Below are 19911 nucleotides of genomic sequence, written 5' to 3'. Positions count from 1 at the left end.
GGACATGTAGGGGTGAAAATTAGGTGGCTGAGATGGAGATCTGAGGCAATGATTTGTAGAACACAGTGAAAATGGAGCCAGGATGAAGTGTGAGTGATTTGTTCAGGGATCAGGGAAAAGACTGAGGAAGGCCCTCCTGTTGAGTCCCGAGGGTCAGAGTGACAGAAATACTTTGCTTTCAAAACTCTTTCTTAGAGGGCTCCAAGTGCGACTGGATCCAACCCTTACACAGGAAGAATCTAAGAAATAGGACATAGGGTAAAGCAATGTGAATGTTGTAGGGGATCATATCCAGCCTCGGTAGATGATGTCTGCACCTCTTCCCTTCTCCACTGCTGCAATTACTCCATTGCAGAAGGCCAGGAAGTTGGTGAGGCTGTTTGCCCTTTGTGAAGCTGTGTTGGCTGCCTCAGATCACCTCCCTCTGCCCCATACATTTTAATATGGCTTCCAAGAGGATCTGTTCCATGATCTGACATCTTTTCAACAAAAACATGGACTTCTGACCCAGCCATCCTGACCTTTGTCATGTGACAAAGATATCAGGAAGAGGTGATTTTAATATAGAAGTTGTGAGTTAATAGGATTTGATGTCAAGGATTGCCCTGTTCCTATGTGGAAGGGATATGTAGGGGTTAAAATCTGAGTAGCCGACACAGGGATATGAGGCCATGATTTGTAGAGAGACGGTGGAAATGGAGCCAGGACAGGGTTGGAGTGATTTGTTCAGGGATCAGGGAAAAGAATGAGGAAGGGCCTCTCATTGAGTCATGAGTGAACCTCCTTGCTGTCTAAATGCCTTCTCAGAAGACTCCAGGTGTTGCTGATTCCAACCCTTACATCAGAGGAATCTCAGAAAAAGGACATCAGGTAAGCAAGTCACTGCTGAATCCTTTATTTGTTTCATTGCACAGAGAGCAAAGACCTTATTTAAAAAAAACCTTTCCAGCAGCCTCTTTGACACCAGAAAGAAAGATAAAGAACTGGAAATGATAGAGACAATGAGATTCCTCTTTGCACAGCATTATCACATGTGAAAAAGAACCAAAAGACTCCATTATCAGAAGCGGCTGAAGGCAAGCAGAGTCTATGATGAGACACATTATGAATGATATGAGAAACATTATTGTGGTCAGATAGGGTCTGGCGGACGGAAGATCTCGCGGTGTACGGAAAGCTAGGCCAAGCCCCTTCCCCCCCTAGAAGACAATAGCCTGAGGAATGCAGACGGAAGTGACACTGCACACCTTGAGCTATTTAAACCTGTGCAACCCCCAATAAAACGCCATTTGCCATCCATCACATTGATGTCTGTGTGCTTTTGGCCCGAGTGATCTGGGTGTGATCACCGTGTCGCACTTGAACCAGGCCGCCTTTGCCTTCCACGAAGGCAACATTCTGGTGCCGAAACCCGGGAATCAGCAGGTCGGGAATCTCGCCTGGATTTGAGTGGTCGACGGCCAGCGCGGCAGGACCGACACTGGCGGGGAGGACGCTCCCGGACCGACAAGGAAGCATGGAAGCCCTTGCCAAGGTCGTATCATTGTTGCAGAAACAATGGGGGATTGATTGTAAGATGAAAGATTTTACTTTCTTAATTACGAGGTTATTAGACCTTAAGGTTATAGATCAGCCGGTGGATATTCTCCATCCGGAGACATGGAATCGATGTACCATAGCTCTTGCCGAGGAAGCAAAATCCACGGGCAGAGCAAAAAATCTTAAAAATTGGGGTAAGGTCGAGCAGGCCTTGCGAAAGGCCATACAAGAGCGGGAAACCTGGAAGGCTGCCAGGGAATGCTTGCTGGCCACCCCGAGACCGGGGGTCGGGGCGGCCACACAAACGCCGTGCACCCCGGGCGCAGGCGATTTCGCCGAGCCTAAAGACCGGCGGGAGGACGATCTCCCACCCAGATCCCCGAACCCTGACCCACCTACCGAGGGCCAGGATTCGGCAAAATCCTTCTGGGAGGGATTGACCGAGGAGGCCAGGGCGGTTGAGGAAAGATCGAAATCCAAGACCGCATGGCCCCAGCCTCCCCCATATGTATTTGAAAATGGCGCCGAGCGGCTCGGGAGGAGGCGGGGCGAGGCTGCCTCCGGCGGGAGCGGGGCGGAAGCACCTGAACCGACGGGCGCGCACAAAGGGGAGGGGGAGGAGTGCGATAAGGAATGTGAAAAAGAATGTAAGAAAGAATGCGAACAGGAGAAGGGGGGCGGCACCGGCCGGGACTGGGAGGAATGCGACCGGGAGAAGCGGGGCGGCGCCGGTCGGGACGACAGTGTGAGTGTGAGTGCGTGGCAGAGAGGCAGTGAGAGCGACTTCGTGAGGCATTTGAAAGCTGCATTTAAAGTACCCGCCCCCCCGAGCAGGAGGCGGGGCGAGCCACGAGGGGGCGAGCGGCCCGCCCGCAAGGGGAGGGGGTGTGGGCGGGGCCGGAGCTCGAGGAAAAGGCACGGGAAACCGGAAGTGGCCTGCCAGACAAGCTCTGACTCCGAGCCCGACACTAGTTGGGACGAGCAGTCGGATAGCGATTCGACTTCTGAGGAGGAGGAAACGGGATTCTATAAGATTAAAAGCAAAAACATCCCCATCCGTTATAGAGAGGAACCCCAAAGGGAAAAATCTCCTCTCACGGATTGGAGAAAGATTAAGATGGCTTGCGCGGACTGGGCTCCGTCGGCCGCTCTGGCGTTCCCGGTCCGAGTGACCGACGGAGGGCAGCGAGTTTACTCGCCGGTAAACCCTAAGGATATACAGGCAGTTGTGAAAGCAATTACGGAAAAGGGGATCAATTCGGCCATGGTATCTACCCTAATTGACGGGCTTTTTGGGGGAGATGATATGCTGCCCTTTGATATAAAACAAACCTGCCGATTAATTTTCGACGGAGCTGGTATGATTGTTTTCCGACAAGAATGGGAAGAGAATTGTACCAAGGCCTTAGCCCTGGTGGGAGGGGCAGACCACCCATTACATGGCTCTAACCTGCAAAGATTAATGGGTACAGATCCGGCTCTGCTTACCCCCCAGACACAAGCCCAAGGCCTGCGGGCCCCCGAGGTTGCGGCAACCACTCGTGCCGCTAGGGACGCTATTCGTACAACGTCCAGATTTCTGGCCAAGCCATCGCCATGGTCCACATTAAGGCAAAAAGAAAGCGAGAGTTTTACGCAGTTCGTGGATCGCCTTCAGGCGGCCATTGACTCCTCATCTCTGCCATCAGAGGCAAAAGGCTCAGTCATGTTAGACTGCTTGCGTCAGCAGTGTAATGTGAGAACCAAAGAGATCCTGCGATCCATTCCAATAGGGGCAAGCATAGCAGACATGATTAAGCATGTCACCAACGAAGAGCATTTGGCCCCGATCCAAATGGCTGTTAGCACCACAATAGCCAATGTGCTAACATGTTTTAAATGTGGCCAAGCAGGCCATATGCTGGCAAACTGCCCCCAACAGGGGAACCCTTCAGTGGCGCCCCCATCACGTCAAAGCCAATTCCGAGGGCCATGTTGGGTCTGCGGAAAGCAGGGGCATCTTGCTAGGGACTGCAGAAACAAGAAACTCCAGGGAAACGGGCGGGGGAGGGGGCAGCCGGGCCGTACACAGCCTCCTCCCACCTGGGACATGAGGCGGCCCAACCACACCAACCCCGGACGTGGCGGGGTGCTCCCAAATTCGCTACCCCCCCAGGCATATCCGAACTTGCTACACACCCAAGAAGCGACCAATTCCATGGCCCAACCGGCGATCCAGCCAACCCTGCGTCTATTTCAGGGACAACAAGGACCACCCTTAGGGGGCGAGACCCCAGAGTGGCCCTTGCTGTAAAATGTGATAGTCCACCAGTGGTGTGGGGGACCTGTTCCCTTTATAATATCCCCAGGAGTATCACCATCGACATCCCTTTTCTAATCGACACTGGGGCAGATGTTACAGTTATTCCAGAGGTAAATTGGCCCCCACACTGGAAACTGGAAGGCCCTCCCATGGTGGGCGGAGTCGGGGGGTTAACCCAAGCTCGGAAGAGCGCCCAACTAATAGCAATCACGCTCCATACTGAACAGGGACCGGAGAAAACCATCACCCTTTCTCCATATGTTATGTCAGGGGTCCCACCCCTGCTGGGAAGGGACGCCCTAGCTCTATTAAAAGCCAGGGTGACAAATTTACTCTAAGGGCCACTGCCACACACCCGCTTCTACCAATTAAACTGACATGGAAATCATCTGACCCTGTGTGGGTGGAGCAGTGGCCCCTATCAAAGCCTCGAATGGACACTCTTCTTGAGTTAGTTGACCGTGAATTACAAAAAGGTCACATAGAGCCTTCCACTAGCCCATGGAATACCCCAGTTTTCGTTATACCCAAACGAACTGGTGAGGGATTTCGTCTCCTCCATGACCTGCGCGAAGTGAATAAAACAATCCAACCAATGGGTCCTGTCCAAACACTGTTGCCCATGAACTCCATGATACCAGAAGGGCAACCTTGTGCTGTTCTTGATATTAAAGACTGTTTCTTTTCTATACCTTTGCATGAGGAGGACAAGGAGCGGTTTGCCTTTTCAGTCGTGTTCCCAAACAGCCAACGCCCCAACCTACGTTTCCAGTGGAAGGTGCTGCCCCAAGGAATGATCAACTCACCCACTATCTGCCAAATTACAGTAGATCGGGCGCTGACACAGGTTCGACACAGTAACCCGACTGCCACTGCGGGAGCGGCAAAGAAAATGCGTGCAACCAATATGGTTGATAAACGAACTTCTGGTTTATTGCGCAGCAACTTTTGCTTATATAGTGCTTCCGTGACCACACCCCAGCCACCAACATAACTTTTTATTGGACACCCGGTGTGTTTACCTGTAGCACAGCGAATCCCTGGTGCAGGTAGCACCGGAGTATGGGCCGATCTAATTGGCCTCCCAAACATGGGGTTGGGCATAGCAAAGGGGTCGTACCTCCTACCTCTTCGAGAATATTCAGGAATATTCTCCAACATTCTCCGAGCCTTCCTAACATTCCACAACATTTCCCCCCTTTTCTTTTTGCACAAGCCCATGTTTGGTTTAAAATTTTGCAGTGCTAATTTTCAAACAAATACAGTGCAAATAACAAAAACGTGCAAAACTTAAGAATACATTCAGTAATATAGTGCCTTTTTAAAACAATCTAGAAACTACTCAAACCACTTAATTAATGAATCAAATAGATTGATACATTCAATGTTATAATGCCCTTTTGAAATAATCTAAAAACTATTCAAACCACTCAATTAATGAATCAAACAAATTGGTTAACAAGTTATCAAACAGATTTCGTTGTCTTCAAGTAAGAATCGACTTCGCATTAATAACATGTCTCTGTTTCATACAATCATTCATACTCACACACTCTTTAACAGAGCTCTGTTCAATATTAGGAAGGTCTGGCGTCCACTAATGCAGAGAGCCAAAAGAAGGATAGGAGAGACTTATCCGACGAAATGTAGTCGGGGGGCCCCTATAAGCGTCTCCAGGTCCCACCGGCTCATAGCATAACGGAGTCCTAGGACCTTCATAGTTGCCGAATTGTGTTAAATTTAAGATTGCAACATTCAACCACCACACTCACAACGGGCGAAGTTTTTTTTTTTTTTTTTGTTTTTTTTTTGTTTTTTTTTTTTGGTTTTTTTTTTTGGTTTTTTTTGTTTTTTTTTTTTTTTTTTTAGAAAAGCAGTATGTATTAATCTTACTATGTACTATGTCCTTTTTCTTTTCTCTTTTTCTTTTTCTCTTTTTCTTTTTGATTGATCTTGTAACTTCTTAATATACTTTTTATGTAACTATTCACAACCTTTTAGTACTTAATAGAGGTCCATGTCCTTGTACCTCAAACCATTCTTCAACAAAACCTTTATCTTTTTCATAATATTAACAGCTTTGGCAAATAACTTCTTAAGTATTACTTACATACAACTAAAACACATTACAATTATCAATATAATACAAAGTACGAGTAAACCAATCTTACATAAACCTTGAGGCCATCTGGTGAGGCCAAACCGATTGACTAATTCATCTATACCGAAAAATACTACATCTTGCTTGATATTTTGAGTATGTTCTACTAACTGTTGTGTCTACTTATGTATCAATTTAGAGTGATCACTCAAGTTCATATCACACATACCATCAAAATCTTCATAACCATGGCCATGAGCTAAAAACAAAAATCAATAGCAGCTCTATTTTCTAATACTGCATGTTGTACAGAAGATAAATCATCAGCTAATTCAGATAATACCTTGCTAGTATCACTAGCATACTTTACCACCCAACAACTCAACTTCTTCAGGTTCCGATGTGCACGAGCGGCAGCTGCTCCCGGCAAAAAATAGAAGTAACAATCACCTGTCATTTGGACCAAAGGTTAACATCATCATCACATCCCTGCGCTAGTATTTGGGCCAGGCCTCGCTTCCACCGCACACGATGGGTACTGTTCGGGTGTGCGTGAGGCATAGCTAAGCTCAGTTGACCAATGGTGCAAGGCCCTCCAACGGGATGGGATGGTATACCTAGCCATGCCCAATCTCCGCAAATTAAAAAGTACCCTGATGGTAATTTCCTAGGCAGCTGTGTCCCAGGCGATGGGTTAGTAGCACCACGGAGGGTGTAGTTGCACCACTGGCTGAAATTGCCCATTGGGAAAACATTGGTAGTAACGCATTGTCTCCTCATGACTTCTGTGCAATCAGTGGACAAGCTACTCATCCAGAGACAATAAGTGGCATTTAGAGAGTCTATAAGGCTTAATTCTTGGGGATTGGGCCCAGCGGGCAGACCACTAACCCAAGTGTCGTAATCACTTAAGCATGCAACTAGACTGGCCTTGGTGGAACATAGACTCTTGGTGTGAAATTGCACTTGTGTGTGGTTCATTGCTGCTTGAAACATTGGCCACGTCTCTTCAGAGGCTGGTACACCAACCAAATATGTAACAAAAGGCGATTGGGGTGGGGTTTTTCTTGGGGTGGGGTTTTTTTTTTTTTTTTTTTTTTTTTTTTTTTTTTTTTTGGTGGGTTGGTTGGTTGGTGTCATAGACTGGCACAAAAGGAAGTGGTGTTAAGCTGACGCACAAGGGTAACCCAGACATTCTGTCAAGGGTCGAAGTTCATGAAGGCAAAACAAAGTTTAAAATGACAATGAAACCTATGATGAAGTCAACACGGCAGTTTCTACCTTTGAACATGTTGAGCACTTAATACGGCTGTCTCTGCTCTTGAACTTATGCTTTCAAATTTGGCGGAGCAGGTGCTGGCTGAGTCCGCTTGCTGGGAACCTACAAGGTACCTGTAAGGGTGGAAACACACGTGACTTTTGCCTGAATATTTAACCTCTGCTGGTCTTTGCCATATACCCGTGGTGGGGTCTCTGTAGGTCACTGTAGGGGCTTCTGAAGAGTCCGCTTGTTGGGCTATCTTTTGGTCCCTGAATATACACAGGTAATTCAAGACAAATAGAGTCTTTGAATAATCGCTCCTGTGGGTCTTGTAAATCTGTGAATTTCTTCAGGTAGTCTTTTAATGTTTGATTTGCCCTCTCTACTATAACTTGACCTGTTGGCTAGTGGGGAATGCCTGTAATGTGCCTGATTCCCCACTTTTGAAAAAATCGAGCTAACTTGTCGCTAGTATATGCCGGTTTACTATCAGTCTTTATCTGCTCTGACACACCCATGACAGCGAAAACAAAGGATGAGATGTCCCATCACTTGCAACGCTTTCTCACCAGACTGAGCTGTAGCCCAAATAAAAATGACTATAAGTATCAACAGTAACATGAACATGTTTAAGCCTTCCAAATTCTGGTACATGAGTGACATCCACTTGCCATCTTTCATTTGGACCAAGATCTCGGGGATTAACTCTGAGGCCGAGACCAAGTCCCTTTTGGTTACACTGTGGGCAGGCTTTTACAATGCCTCTGGCCTCATCCATGGAAATCTGGAAGTGACGATGGAGTCCTCTGGCGTTCTGGTGAAAGGTAGCATGCGCATTCCTTGCCTTAGTAAATTCGTCCATGGGTACAGATAGCGAAAACAATCTGTCTGTTCGGGCATTGCCTTCTCCTAGGCCGTCAGACCATTGGCGACTCTGAATATGAATGATAGCATAAGGTTGATCTCTCTGTTGTATGGCAGTCCGCAGCTGACAAAATAAGTCATTTAATCGCCAGTTTGCGACGTCTTTGAGATATGCGTCCTCAATTCGCTGTACAACTCCCACAGCATAAAGGGAATCTAAGACAACATTAAGACGCACATTCAACCAACGTGAAAAGGCGTAAGCAATGGCTGCCAACTCTAGAGTCTGTAGGGTATCGTCCTCTTGTGAGGACAGGAGTTCATGGCAACATTGCTCCTTATCTTGCCAAGTCACTGCGGCTCGTTGTGAACATTTTCCTGCATCGGTAAAAACCGTTAGTGCATTTTGAAGGGGTTCCTCAGATCGTTTTGGAACAGGAATCCATTCATGCAGGGACATCCACTTTAACACAGTAGATCGCAACGGAGAGAGATCAATGGCTTGCGGTGCTTCTAGGAGACTTGACTGTAGGTCTGGAGAGTGCTGCAAATACCAGTCCAACTCTCCTTGCTTCATTGGAAGATAAATTGTGCTAGGTTCATCTCCAGTAATTTGTATAATACGGGTTCGGCCTTTACAAATTAGAAGGGCCAATACCTCAATCTTTGTTTGGATTGTAGTTTTTGGCTGTAGTGGTCCGAAGATCCATTCTAAGACACGGATATCAGCAGACCTAGTCTCCCCCTTTTTCTTTTTGGACTGCGTGAGAGCTCCGAGTAAATGTTGTTTACCCGTAAGGATGGTTAAGTCTATGGGTAAGTTTACATCATGGCGATCCACGGAGCACTGAGGTATTGTCAGGCCAATTTCAGTTATGGCCTGTTGTTGAGCTGCCAAAAGAGTAACAGGGGAGGCAGGATCGGTGCCTTTAAGAAATGGTCGTAACGGTTGTAGATGATCGTTTGTTATACCGATCACAGGGTGTAACCATTGAACATCACCTAGGAATCGTTGTACATCATGTAAGGTATTAAGAGTCAAATGGAGAGCAGCTTTTTGAGGTCTAACTTGTGACTCAGTAATATGCCATCCTAGGTACTTCCATGGTGGCGTACGTTGTATCTTTTCAGGTGCTATTTGGAATCCCTGGTGACTTAGCTGTTGTGTTAAAAAATGCTCTTGCTGCTCAGTAAATGGGTCTTGTTGTGCTATTAGGATGTCATCCGTGTAATGATAAATTAAGGCGTCTGGCCATACTTGCCGTACTGGCAATAATGCTGCATCTACAAACAATTGACACAAAGTTGGGCTGTTTTTCATGCCCTGTGGGAGCACTGCGCACTGAAATTGTGAAGCAGGGGCTTCTCTGTTAAGGGCTGGGAGTGTAAATGCAAATTGCTTTGTGTCTTGTGGGTGTATGTGTATGATGAAGAAGCAGTCTTTTAGGTCTACTATAAGTAGATGCCAACACTCTGGAAGCATCGCAGGGTTAGGCATTCCGGGCTGAAAAGCTCCCATTGCTTCCATCTGGGAATTAACTGCACGTAAATCATGTAGTAAATGGTACCTGTCAGACTTCTTTTTAATTACGAAGATTGGAGTATTCCAAGGGCTAGTTGATGGTTGTATGTGCCCTTGCTTTAGCTGTTCTTGTACTAAGATGTGTGCTTGTCTGAGGCTTTCTCGCTTCAGCGGCCACTGCTTGATCCATATTGGCTGTGATGATAACCATGTCAATGGGATCGGGAAAGCCCAAGGAGTGACTGCCAATAAAAATGGTCTCTTGTGATCAGGCGTGCTCCAATCTGACTTAGTATGTCTCGACCAACAAGGGCCTGTACGTTTGTGAGCGTGATGGTGATGAATCGAAGAGACGGCTGCTGCATCAGTTAATTGTCGTGTCAGGACTAGCCGGGCAATTCGAGTTCCTTTTAGAATTACCATAGGTGGTGTCCAAGTCATAGCTACAATACAAATTTTTCTAGTATGGTCACTGTCTATTACTCCTGGCAAGACAAACAAACTCTTAAGTCCAGCAGACGACTGTCCTAATAAAAGGGGTCCACATGGTTTTTCTTGACATTTCACTGGATCGGTGATACCTGTAGGGATCTTTTGGCGCTTGATGTCACTGCGAGTCACATCTACTGCGGTTGCCAGGTCCAGCCCGAGGCTTCCACTGGTTGCTGGTTGAAGGGAGGTGGGTGGCTGGAATTGTTGAAGGGAAGTGGAAATTGGCTGGTTGTCAAAGGGAGGTAGGGATGGCTGGTTGCTGAAAGGAAGTGCGGGTGGATGATTGCTGGAGGTAGGTGGGGGTAGCTGATTGTTGGAAGGGAGTGGAAGTGCCTGGTTGCTGGAGGGGAGTGGAAGCGGTTGATTGCTGGGAGGGAGTGGGAGTGCCTGGTTGCTGGAGGGGAGTGGAAGTGGCTGGTTGCTGTTGTTTGAAAGGGTCCACACTAGAGCCGCAGTTGGGGTCTTTGTGCCATGGCTCCTCGCGCTCCTCGATCCATTTCCCTGGTATCTGCAGACTTCGGTAGCATAAGTGTTCGTATTACAGTATTGACACCAGACTGTGGCTTTGTGACAATGCCTTCGAAGATGTCCAGTGTGTCCCCAGCGAAAACATTTGTCGGTTGATCGTTGCGGCTGTCTGGCGTCGGCAGGACGTAACGGGGCTAAGGCTGCTAAGGCTTGGTGCTGGATTGCAAGAGCTTGCTGCTGATGGATTGCAAGAGCTTGCTGTTGTGCTTGCTGTTGGGCTAAAAAGGCTTGTTGTTGGGCTACAAGAGCTTGCTGCTGGGCTTGCACCATACCTTTCCCTACATCTTTTATTGCCTCAATTAGCATTGCCTGAGTCCCTACTGGTACTCTAGATAACTGTTCCAGCATCTCCTCAATTGATGCTTCTGATGGCATGGAGGAAATTATATTTTTCGTGGGAGTATTGCTATTGTCTAGGATATACTGACGGAGCAATGTAGTTTTCATTTGATCTGGTACACAAGTCTGGTTGATGGCATCAGTGAGTTTATCTACAAACTGTGAGAATGGCTCATCTGTGCCTTGCTTAATTGACATATGAGATGGGACAACTGATGTAGTTCTAACTTTACTTATAGCTTCTCTCACAAATCTCATAAACTCTCTTATTATATGTAGGCCTAACCTTGCTTTTGCCTCAAAATTAGCATATAGTCCACAACCCATAAATTGATTTATTATTATCCCATACAGGGGGTCATTTTGTTCTCTAGAAATGTTTACGAATCTGTGACATAATGTTTGCCAGTGGGCTCGCCATAGCAGTAAAGGTGATTGAGTCATGATCATTCTCATAATTCCTTTTATATCCTCTGGGAGCAACAGTCCTGAGCCCCAGATATAACTTATCATTTACTTAACTAGTTCACCATGCAACTCGCATTCATTTATGGTAGTTCTTAATTGTGTTAGCAATTTCTAATTTAAAGAGTGATACTGCAACTCCACATTTCCGTGATTAGCTTTTGTATATATGATTGGGAAAACTTGTGGCAGGGTATCTAAAACTGAGGAAAAATCATAATCTTTATTATTAAGGGCTTGCTCATGCATTTGAGATCAATTAATCGTTAAGGTGCGGTAGTGCCGTGCAGCAGGCTTTTATTTCTGAAAAGCGGCTGCTTGTCGGCGGGGGGCGGGGGGGGGGGGGGGGGGGGGGGGAGGTAGGGCGGAGGGAGGAGGGAGGCGGGAGGAGGGAGGGAGGACTGGGAGGAGGAGGGAGAGGGGAGGGAGGAGGAGGGGTGCTGCGGGCCGGGAACGTCCCCGTCGGGTGATGTACGGCGTAGGGGTGGGGCCGAAGGCGGGGCCCAATGGGGGTCGGGACCAGCCCTGGAGCCACCCTCGCCGGATGACGCGGGACATAGGGTTTCCAGACTCTGATTCAGTCCGCTTCCGGCTCTGCAAGCGGTCACTTCCGTCCCGTCCGCACATCCCGAGCCACATGGCTCAAGATGGCCGGCACAGGCCACATCGGGGGGGGGGGGGGGCGGGCAGCGGGTTGCGTCGGAACTTCACTGGAAATTTTGAGCAAGCTGTACAACTATTTCGTCTCCCGTTGGGGGACAGGGATCGTAATCAACTCCTAATTGATGCAAATCTGGTATCGGCTGCCCTTTTAAGGTTGCCGAAGCTACAGCGGCGATTTTCTTCTCTGTCTGATAACGGTGCAAGCAAGTAATCATTGTATGCTACGGTTTCATTAACTTACGAGCTGTCTTATCCTCTTCTATTACCTTATACCACAAAATATCTCCTAAACTTTTCTATTCTTTCTCATCAAATAAGTTAGCAGGGTCAGTAAAAAACTGGTATGTGCGGCCGTATGCTACAAGCGCCGCCGGATCTTTTCTAAAATCCACATCTTTTATGGCACGTTTCTATAAGAAACTAATAAAAAAGGTCTAGAATAAAATAGAAATATAGAAAGTCTAGGGCTACTTCGTTCTCTATTTTCTGCGCGCTTAACTATCCCTTTATTATTTTGATGCAGCCTTAATCCGAGGCTTTTATGGGCTTTTTGTGCGAGTCTTTTGTGGGCTTTTTACAACTTTTTATAACTAAGAACCGGTAGCCCTTCCCCAGCAGCAAACAAACTCGTTCATTTTTCTTTAAGTTGCGAATCACCTCTCTACGCCTGCGTCGAGAGGAATTCATTGCCATCCGAAACGTTGCTTTTTCGGTGCTTTCTTGGAGCCCCGTTCCCAGCCAAGTTTTTTTTTTTTTTTTTTTTTTTGATTTCAGCGGTTTTACCTGCCGAGCTGTGATTGGTGCTATCGATGGTTTGGTCCTCCACCAGGCGTCCCTAGTGAAGATCGGTCTTCCGCAGGATTTGCCTGTTGATTTCGAAACTTTTCAGACTTTTTCAAGGCTCTTCAGACTTTCTGATTGTTCAGGGCCTGTAGCACGGTTCGGGCGCCAGTTGCGGGAGCGGCAAAGAAAATGCGTGCAACCAATATGGTTGATAAACGAACTTCTGGTTTATTGCGCAGCAACTTTTGCTTATATAGTGCTTCCGTGACCACACCCCAGCCACCAACATAACTTTTTATTGGACACCTGGTGTGTTTACCTGTAGCACAGCGAATCCCTGGTGCAGGTAGCACCGGAGTATGGGCCGATCTAATTGGCCTCCCAAACATGGGGTTGGGCATAGCAAAGGGGTCGTACCTCCTACCTCTTCGAGAATATTCAGGAATATTCTCCAACATTCTCCGAGCCTTCCTAACATTCCACAACATGCCACCATCATTCAATATATGGACGATATTCTAATTGCCGCACCCTCAGGAAGCCAGGTGGACCAGCTGGTGTCAATGATCTCAGAGACATTGAAAATACACGGATTCGAAATCGCAAGTGCCAAAATAAAAAAAGGGCCGTGTGTAAGCTTTTTGGGAGTGGGGATCACAAGTTCTTACGTAACTCCCCCCCAAGTGAAGATCCGTCGAGACGTTAAGACACTCCACGACATGCAAAAGTTAGTGGGGTCCTTACAATGGCTTCGAAATATCGTCCTGATTCCCCCTGAAACCATGGCACCTCTACATGATCTCTTAAAAGGACAGCACCCATGGGAATGGAAAACACTAACGGCAGAGGCAGAGAAGTCCCTCAACTTCATCGAGCAGCAGGTATCATCGAGCACGCTTGCCAGGTGGAACCCGAATATACCACTCGACCTGTACGTACACTTCACCAAAGGAGGGGGAGTAGGAGCACTGGCCCAGGGCCCTCCTGAAAAGGCTCAGCCAATACAATGGATAGTCCTGGGAAAGCCATCACGTGCATTCTCCCCAGGAGTGGAGTGCCTTGCTACCCTCATCATGAAGGGCAGAAAACTCGCCTTAAGACATCTAGGCATCGAACCTGCCAGGGTTTACTTACCCCTCCGCAAGCAGCTTCCAGTGCAATCAGTGACTCTGTCAGAGCACCTAGCGATAGCCCTCATAGGCTTTGGTGGAGAAGTCAGGTATGCTGCAAAACCTCCCTGGACTCAAATGCTAGCAATTGTCGACATCGACCTTCCACAGAAGGTCATGGACCGACCCCAGCCAGGACCCACGGTCTTTACGGACGCATCCTCGACCACCTCCACCGCGGCAGCTGTCTGGCTATCTGGAGAGGAGTGGCACTGTGTGAAAATGACCGATCGTGCTCTTTCAGTCCAACAGCTAGAAGCATCGGCTGTGGTATTAGCGTGCGGACTGTTCCCGACAGAACATCTCAACATAGTGACTGACTCAATGTTCGTGGCCAAACTCTGCTTGGCCATGTCGGGACCTGGTGTATCAACATCTACAGCAGCCCTGATGCTAGAAGACGCGCTCTTTTCCCGAAGGGGTACCATATCGGTCATCCATGTTAACAGCCACAACCCCATTAAAGGCTTCTTCCAAACCGGCAATGATAAGGCAGACGCTGCTGCGAAGGGACTGTGGACGCTGAGAGATGCCCGGCAGCTTCATGAGTCTCTCCACATCGGAGCCAAGGCATTAGCGAAGAGATGTGGGATTTCAGCCGCGGATGCAAAGCACGTGGTAGCTACGTGTCCTCACTGTCAGAAAGCACCACTGTGGTCCAGTGGAGTCAACCCCAGAGGTCTCAAAGCCTCTGAGGTGTGGCAGACGGACTTTACACTCTGCCAGTTGCTGAAACCTCGAGCGTGGCTAGCGGTGACTGTAGACACCTATAGTGGGGTGATCGTAGCCACCCAGCACCTCAAGACTGACTCCAAGGCGACCATCCAACATTGGCTGACAGCCATGGCATGGCTCGGAGTCCCTAGTCAAATTAAAACTGACAATGGTCCAAATTTTGTATCTAAATCAGTCCAAACTTTTGTCCAAAAATGGGGCATCACACTAGTACATGGCATCCCATATAACAGCACGGGACAAGCCATAGTCGAACGAGCGAACCAGACCTTAAAATCTAAATTGGAGGTATTGGCAAAAACAGAGGGCTTTACTGGCACAGTTCCCACAGGGGACCAAGCACGCCTGCTAGCGACTGCTCTATTAGCATTAAATCAGTTCCCCAGGGGAGACGAGGCAAACAGCCCTATCCAAAAACATTGGACCACTCGCGCATTAGAGGAAGGTCCACTGGTCGTAATCAGGAACGAGTTGGGGTTATGGGAATGCGGGTGGAGACTGGTCCTAACAGGGCGAGGGTACGCAGCTGTCAAAAAAGACGGCAAGGTTAAATGGTGTCCTCTTAAGTCCATTAAACCGGACCTTCAGGACAGAACTAATGACAATTCTTAGTTTTTGTCTACAGAACTACATCATTGGGCGCCCTCGTAGTCCATATTTTCCGGTGGCAGGAGACGACAACATGTCAGCGACCATCTCATCCACATCTCAAGCACCCGTACCTGTAGAACCCGCACGAAGGCGAGGCAACCCCCGTGGGGGGGGGCCACGATGCTTCTGTGCAAACATGTCGCTAATTATTTTTGTATTCAGATTTTGATCGCTCACAGGGTCCTGTGCCATCCGGAAGCGGACCGCGATTGACCACCCTGACTTCAACCTTGATAGGCCCAAGTACACTACTCATCTTGACATTGATCTTCGGACCCTGTATCCTGAACAGAATAGTATCATCCGTTCAAAGCCAGCTTGACAGTGTTGACATTCTGTTCCTAGAACACCAACAGCTGCTCTAGGATTACATTCGCATGTTACTACCCCAGAATAGCCCCAAACTACCTCTATTCTATTCTGTTACCCCCTACTAACTCATTCTAACCCCCATTCACTCATGGTGCTTTAAGTTTTTAACTCAGGGACGTGGGATATGTTTACATATATTTTCAAAGATTTGCACTGATATTCTATTTTTAAGATCATACTAACTTATAGATGGTAAATTTTTAACTAACATTATAAGTAGACTTTTGTGATTGCATTTTAACCTATTTAATTGTGCATGGGGGGGGGGAAATGTGGTCAGATAGGGTCTGGCGGACGGAAGATCTCGCGGTGTACGGAAAGCTAGGCCAAGCCCCTTCCCCCCCTAGAAGACAATAGCCTGAGGAATGCAGACGGAAGTGACACTGCACACCTTGAGCTATTTAAACCTGTGCAACCCCCAATAAAACGCCATTTGCCATCCATCACATTGATGTCTGTGTGCTTTTGGCCCGAGTGATCTGGGTGTGATCACCGTGTCGCACTTGAACCAGGCCGCCTTTGCCTTCCACGAAGGCAACACATTATCAATGTTATGCAAAAAAACCTGGGATTTTATTACTTATGGAAACAATCGTGTCACCAGTTTCCATACAGTACACTTGAGCTCCTGGTTCCTCATGCTGTAGATGAGGGGGTTCACTGCTGGTGGAACCAACGAGTACAGAAATGACAGCACCAGGTCCAGGGATGGGGAGGTGATGGAGGGGGGCTTCAGGTGGGCAAACATGGCTGTGCTGATGAACAGGGAGACCACAGCCAGGTGAGGGAGGCACGTGGAAAAGGCTTTGAGCCTTCCCTGCTCAGAGGGGATCCTCAGCACAGCCCTGAAGATCTCCACATAGGACAGCACTATAAAAAAAAAACCAGACAAATACTAAAAAGGAACCAATAAGATTAACCCAAATTTCCCTGAGGTGGGAGTGTGAGCAGGAGAGCTTGAGGATCTGGGGGAATCTCATAGGAGAACTGGTCCAGGGCATTGCCCTGGCAGAGGGGCAGGGAAAATGTATTGGCTGTGTGCAGCAGAGCAGTGAGAAACCCAGTGCCCCAGGCAGCTGCTGCCATGTGGACACAAGCTCTACTGCCCAGGAGGGTCCCGTAGTGCAGGGGTTTGCAGATGGCCACGTAGCGGTCATAGGACATGATGGTCAGGAGACAGTACTCAGATGAGATGAAGAAGAAAAGGAAAAAAAAGTCTGTGCAGCATATCCGTTGTAGGAGATGTCCGTGTTTTCCCAGAGGGAATTGGCCATGGCTTTGGGCAGAGTGGTGGAGATGGATCCCAGGTTGAGGAGGGAGAAATTGAGGAGGAAGAAGTACATGGGGGTGTGGAGGTGGTGGTCACAGGCGATGGTGGTGATGTTGAGGCCATTGCCCAGGAGGGCAGCCAGGTAGATGCCCAGGAAGAGCCAGAAGTGCAAGAGCTGCAGCTCCCGCCTGTCTGCAAATGCCAGGAGGAGAAAATTTGTGATGGAGCTGCTTTTGGGCATCTGCTGGTTTTAAGTTTTCGAGAGCTGTTTCAAGAGGAAAGACAATACTTTAGCTGACAATACTGTGAAAAATTAGACCTATTTCTCATACACCACCTCCATACTACACACATGAAATTATCTAGTTCTTCCTTGAAACCCATGGCTGCAGCCCTGGATGTTGATGTTTGTTTCAGGAGAAACAGGGACTCTGTTCCCTGGTTGCCAAGGAGTCAGCCCAGCTCTTCGAGGGGGGCTTCATGTGAAATCGTGAGCACATGGACCAATCCTAGAGTAGAAATTTTTCAAAAAAAATCATTGGTGATGCCAAAGCCTTTCAGCTTCTCTGCTCCCTCCATAAAGATACAGTTAGAGAAGATTTTTTTATTTTACAATTGTCCCATCACCTCTGGGGAGTGTTCTTGGACATCAGCAACCCTCAGCATTGCTGCAGCACTCAGGCAGAACAGAGTGAGCAAAGAGCATTGCCTGCAGCTGCATGCAGAGAAGGGGGAGCTGGGCTGTGTCTCTGTCTCTCCCTGCTGAGAGCAGAGGGACCCAGCTCAGAGCACTCAGTGTCTGACCCTTTCTCAAGGTCTCAGCACCCCGTTTCCACCCCAGGACACACGAGGCTCATTGTGCCCCCTGGAAGGCAGCTCCCAGCTTGGACAGACACCCCAAGGAGACAGCCCAGGGATGGAATGAGGGCATCTGATGAAGGGAGGTCAGCTCCCTGCCCAGCCTCACTCAGACTGCACTGCCCAGAGCTTCCCAGGGCAGAGCACAGCTGGACACCTCCTTGCCTGAAACCATCTGCATGGGAGGAGCCACAAGAGCTGTGCCTGCAGCTGAAACTCCCACTCCCAGCCTGACATCAACAGCAAGAGCAGCTGAGGGGGGCATGGAGAGAGGCAGAGGGAAGGTACTCAGGAAAGCCTTTCCCTCCCCCAGCCCTGCACAACCCCTCCCAGATGTTGATAACGCCTGGCAGGCACCTCCAGCCCCTGGGCAGGGGGAGGTGGGCACATGGCAGCACAGATGCACTTCAGCTCTCCTGTGAGCAGATGGAGGAGGAGGTGCCCAACACCCCAGACCCCACGGGCTGGCTGAGGGCTGTGCTGTCACACAGACCCTGATAAACCTGGGAAGGTGATGCTGGATGTATCTGTAGGGTAAGTGAGGGTGAAAGCACTGGATGAGGTTCCTAGCACACAGCAGGGTGGTTGTGTAGGGACTCCAGGACAGCCCCTGATCTCACCTCCCCAGATGAGGTTTTGTCCCACCCTGACAAAAAAGAGAATTACAGCCTGAGGAAAAACAAGTTTCGCAGCAGAAATCTATGCCCTGACCGTGCTAACGAAAATCCTCTCAGAAATATTTTAGTGTGATCTGGATCCAAGAGCATTGCTGTCCCAGAGAACCCTCTAAAACCAGAAGGACCCTGCCCTGTGCTCCCTGTCTCCTGCCAGCCACAGCTTCTGCCAGCACCAGGAAGCTTCCTGGGCAGGCTGAGAGCTGCCCCTGGCAGGCAGGCAACAGAGTCCCTACCCCAGCACACAGCCCTGGGCACTCTTGCCTGTACACACCCCCTCAGCCCCTGCAGCCATCCCCAGCAGAAGGCAGCTCCATGCCCTCTCCCTCTGACGCTGCTCTAGGACAGCCCTGCTCTGCCAAACCTTTTCCTCCTGCCCACCAAAATCTTCCGGAAGGATCCCATCAGCTGTGGCACAGGCTGCCAGCTGGAGAAGGAAGACCCCCTCCAGGAAGCCCAGCTTCACTGCCCTGCAGCCAGAGACTCACCATGGCAGAGGCTGGGAAGATTTCTCTCTCCCCTGCGGGAGCGAGAAAGAAAATGCGTGCAACCAATATGGTTGAAAAACGAACTTCTGGTTTATTGCGCAGCAACTTTCGCTTATATAGAGCTTCCGTGACCACGCCCCCACCACCAACACTCACTTTTATTGGACACCCAGTGTGTTTACCTATAGCACAGCGAATCCCCGGTGCAGGTAGCACCGGAGTATGGGCCGATCTAATTGGCCTCCCAAACATGGGGTTGGGCATAGCAAAGGGGTCACACCTCCCATCTCTTCGAGAATATTCGGGAATATTCTCCAACATTCTCCAAGCCTTCCTAACATTCCACAACATTTCCCCCCTTTTCTTTTTGCACAAGCCCATGTTTGGTTTAAAGTTTTGCAGTGCTAATTTTCAAACAAATATAGTGCAAATAACAAAACGTGCAAAACTTAAGGATACATTCAATAATATAATGCCCTTTTCAAAACAAATCTAAAGACTACTCAAACCACTCAATTAATGAATTAAACAGGTTCATGCATTGAATGTTGTAATGCCCTTGTAAAAATAATCTAATAACTATGCAAACCACTCAAGTGATGAATCAAACAAATCGGTTAAGAAACTATCAAGTAAATCTCGTCGTCTTAATCAAGTAAAAATGAGCTTCACATTTTAAACATATCTCTATTTCATACAATCATTCATACTCACACACTCTTCAACAGAGCTCTGTTCAATATTAGGAAGGTCTGGCGTCCACTAATGCAGAGAACCAAAGGAGGGATAGGAGAGACTTATCCGACGAAATGTAGTCGGGGGGCCCCTATAAGTG

At 48.4% G+C, this 19911-nt stretch overlaps 3 protein-coding genes and 1 pseudogene across 3 annotated transcripts in view; 3 read left to right on the top strand and 1 right to left on the bottom strand.

Moving 5' to 3' along the window:
- The window catches only part of LOC139789283 (zinc finger protein 501-like), a 508475-nt gene that overhangs the window by 83717 nt on the left and 404847 nt on the right, over positions 1 to 19911 (top strand). The gene's annotated exons all lie outside the window — the stretch shown is intronic.
- LOC139789149 (olfactory receptor 5P76-like) overlaps positions 1 to 19911 on the top strand; it is a 428065-nt gene that overhangs the window by 11529 nt on the left and 396625 nt on the right.
- Positions 1 to 19911, top strand: part of LOC139789168 (olfactory receptor 10AG1-like) — a 240383-nt gene that overhangs the window by 24965 nt on the left and 195507 nt on the right. The gene's annotated exons all lie outside the window — the stretch shown is intronic.
- On the bottom strand, positions 16367 to 16950 carry LOC139789148 (olfactory receptor 14J1-like; annotated as a pseudogene).

This window comes from Heliangelus exortis, chromosome W (assembly GCF_036169615.1).
Source record: "Heliangelus exortis chromosome W, bHelExo1.hap1, whole genome shotgun sequence".
In the NCBI taxonomy this organism is placed as follows: Eukaryota; Metazoa; Chordata; class Aves; order Apodiformes; family Trochilidae; genus Heliangelus; species Heliangelus exortis.
The sequence above is the reverse complement of the archived record's forward strand: the minus strand, read 5'-3'. Positions and strand labels throughout refer to the sequence as shown.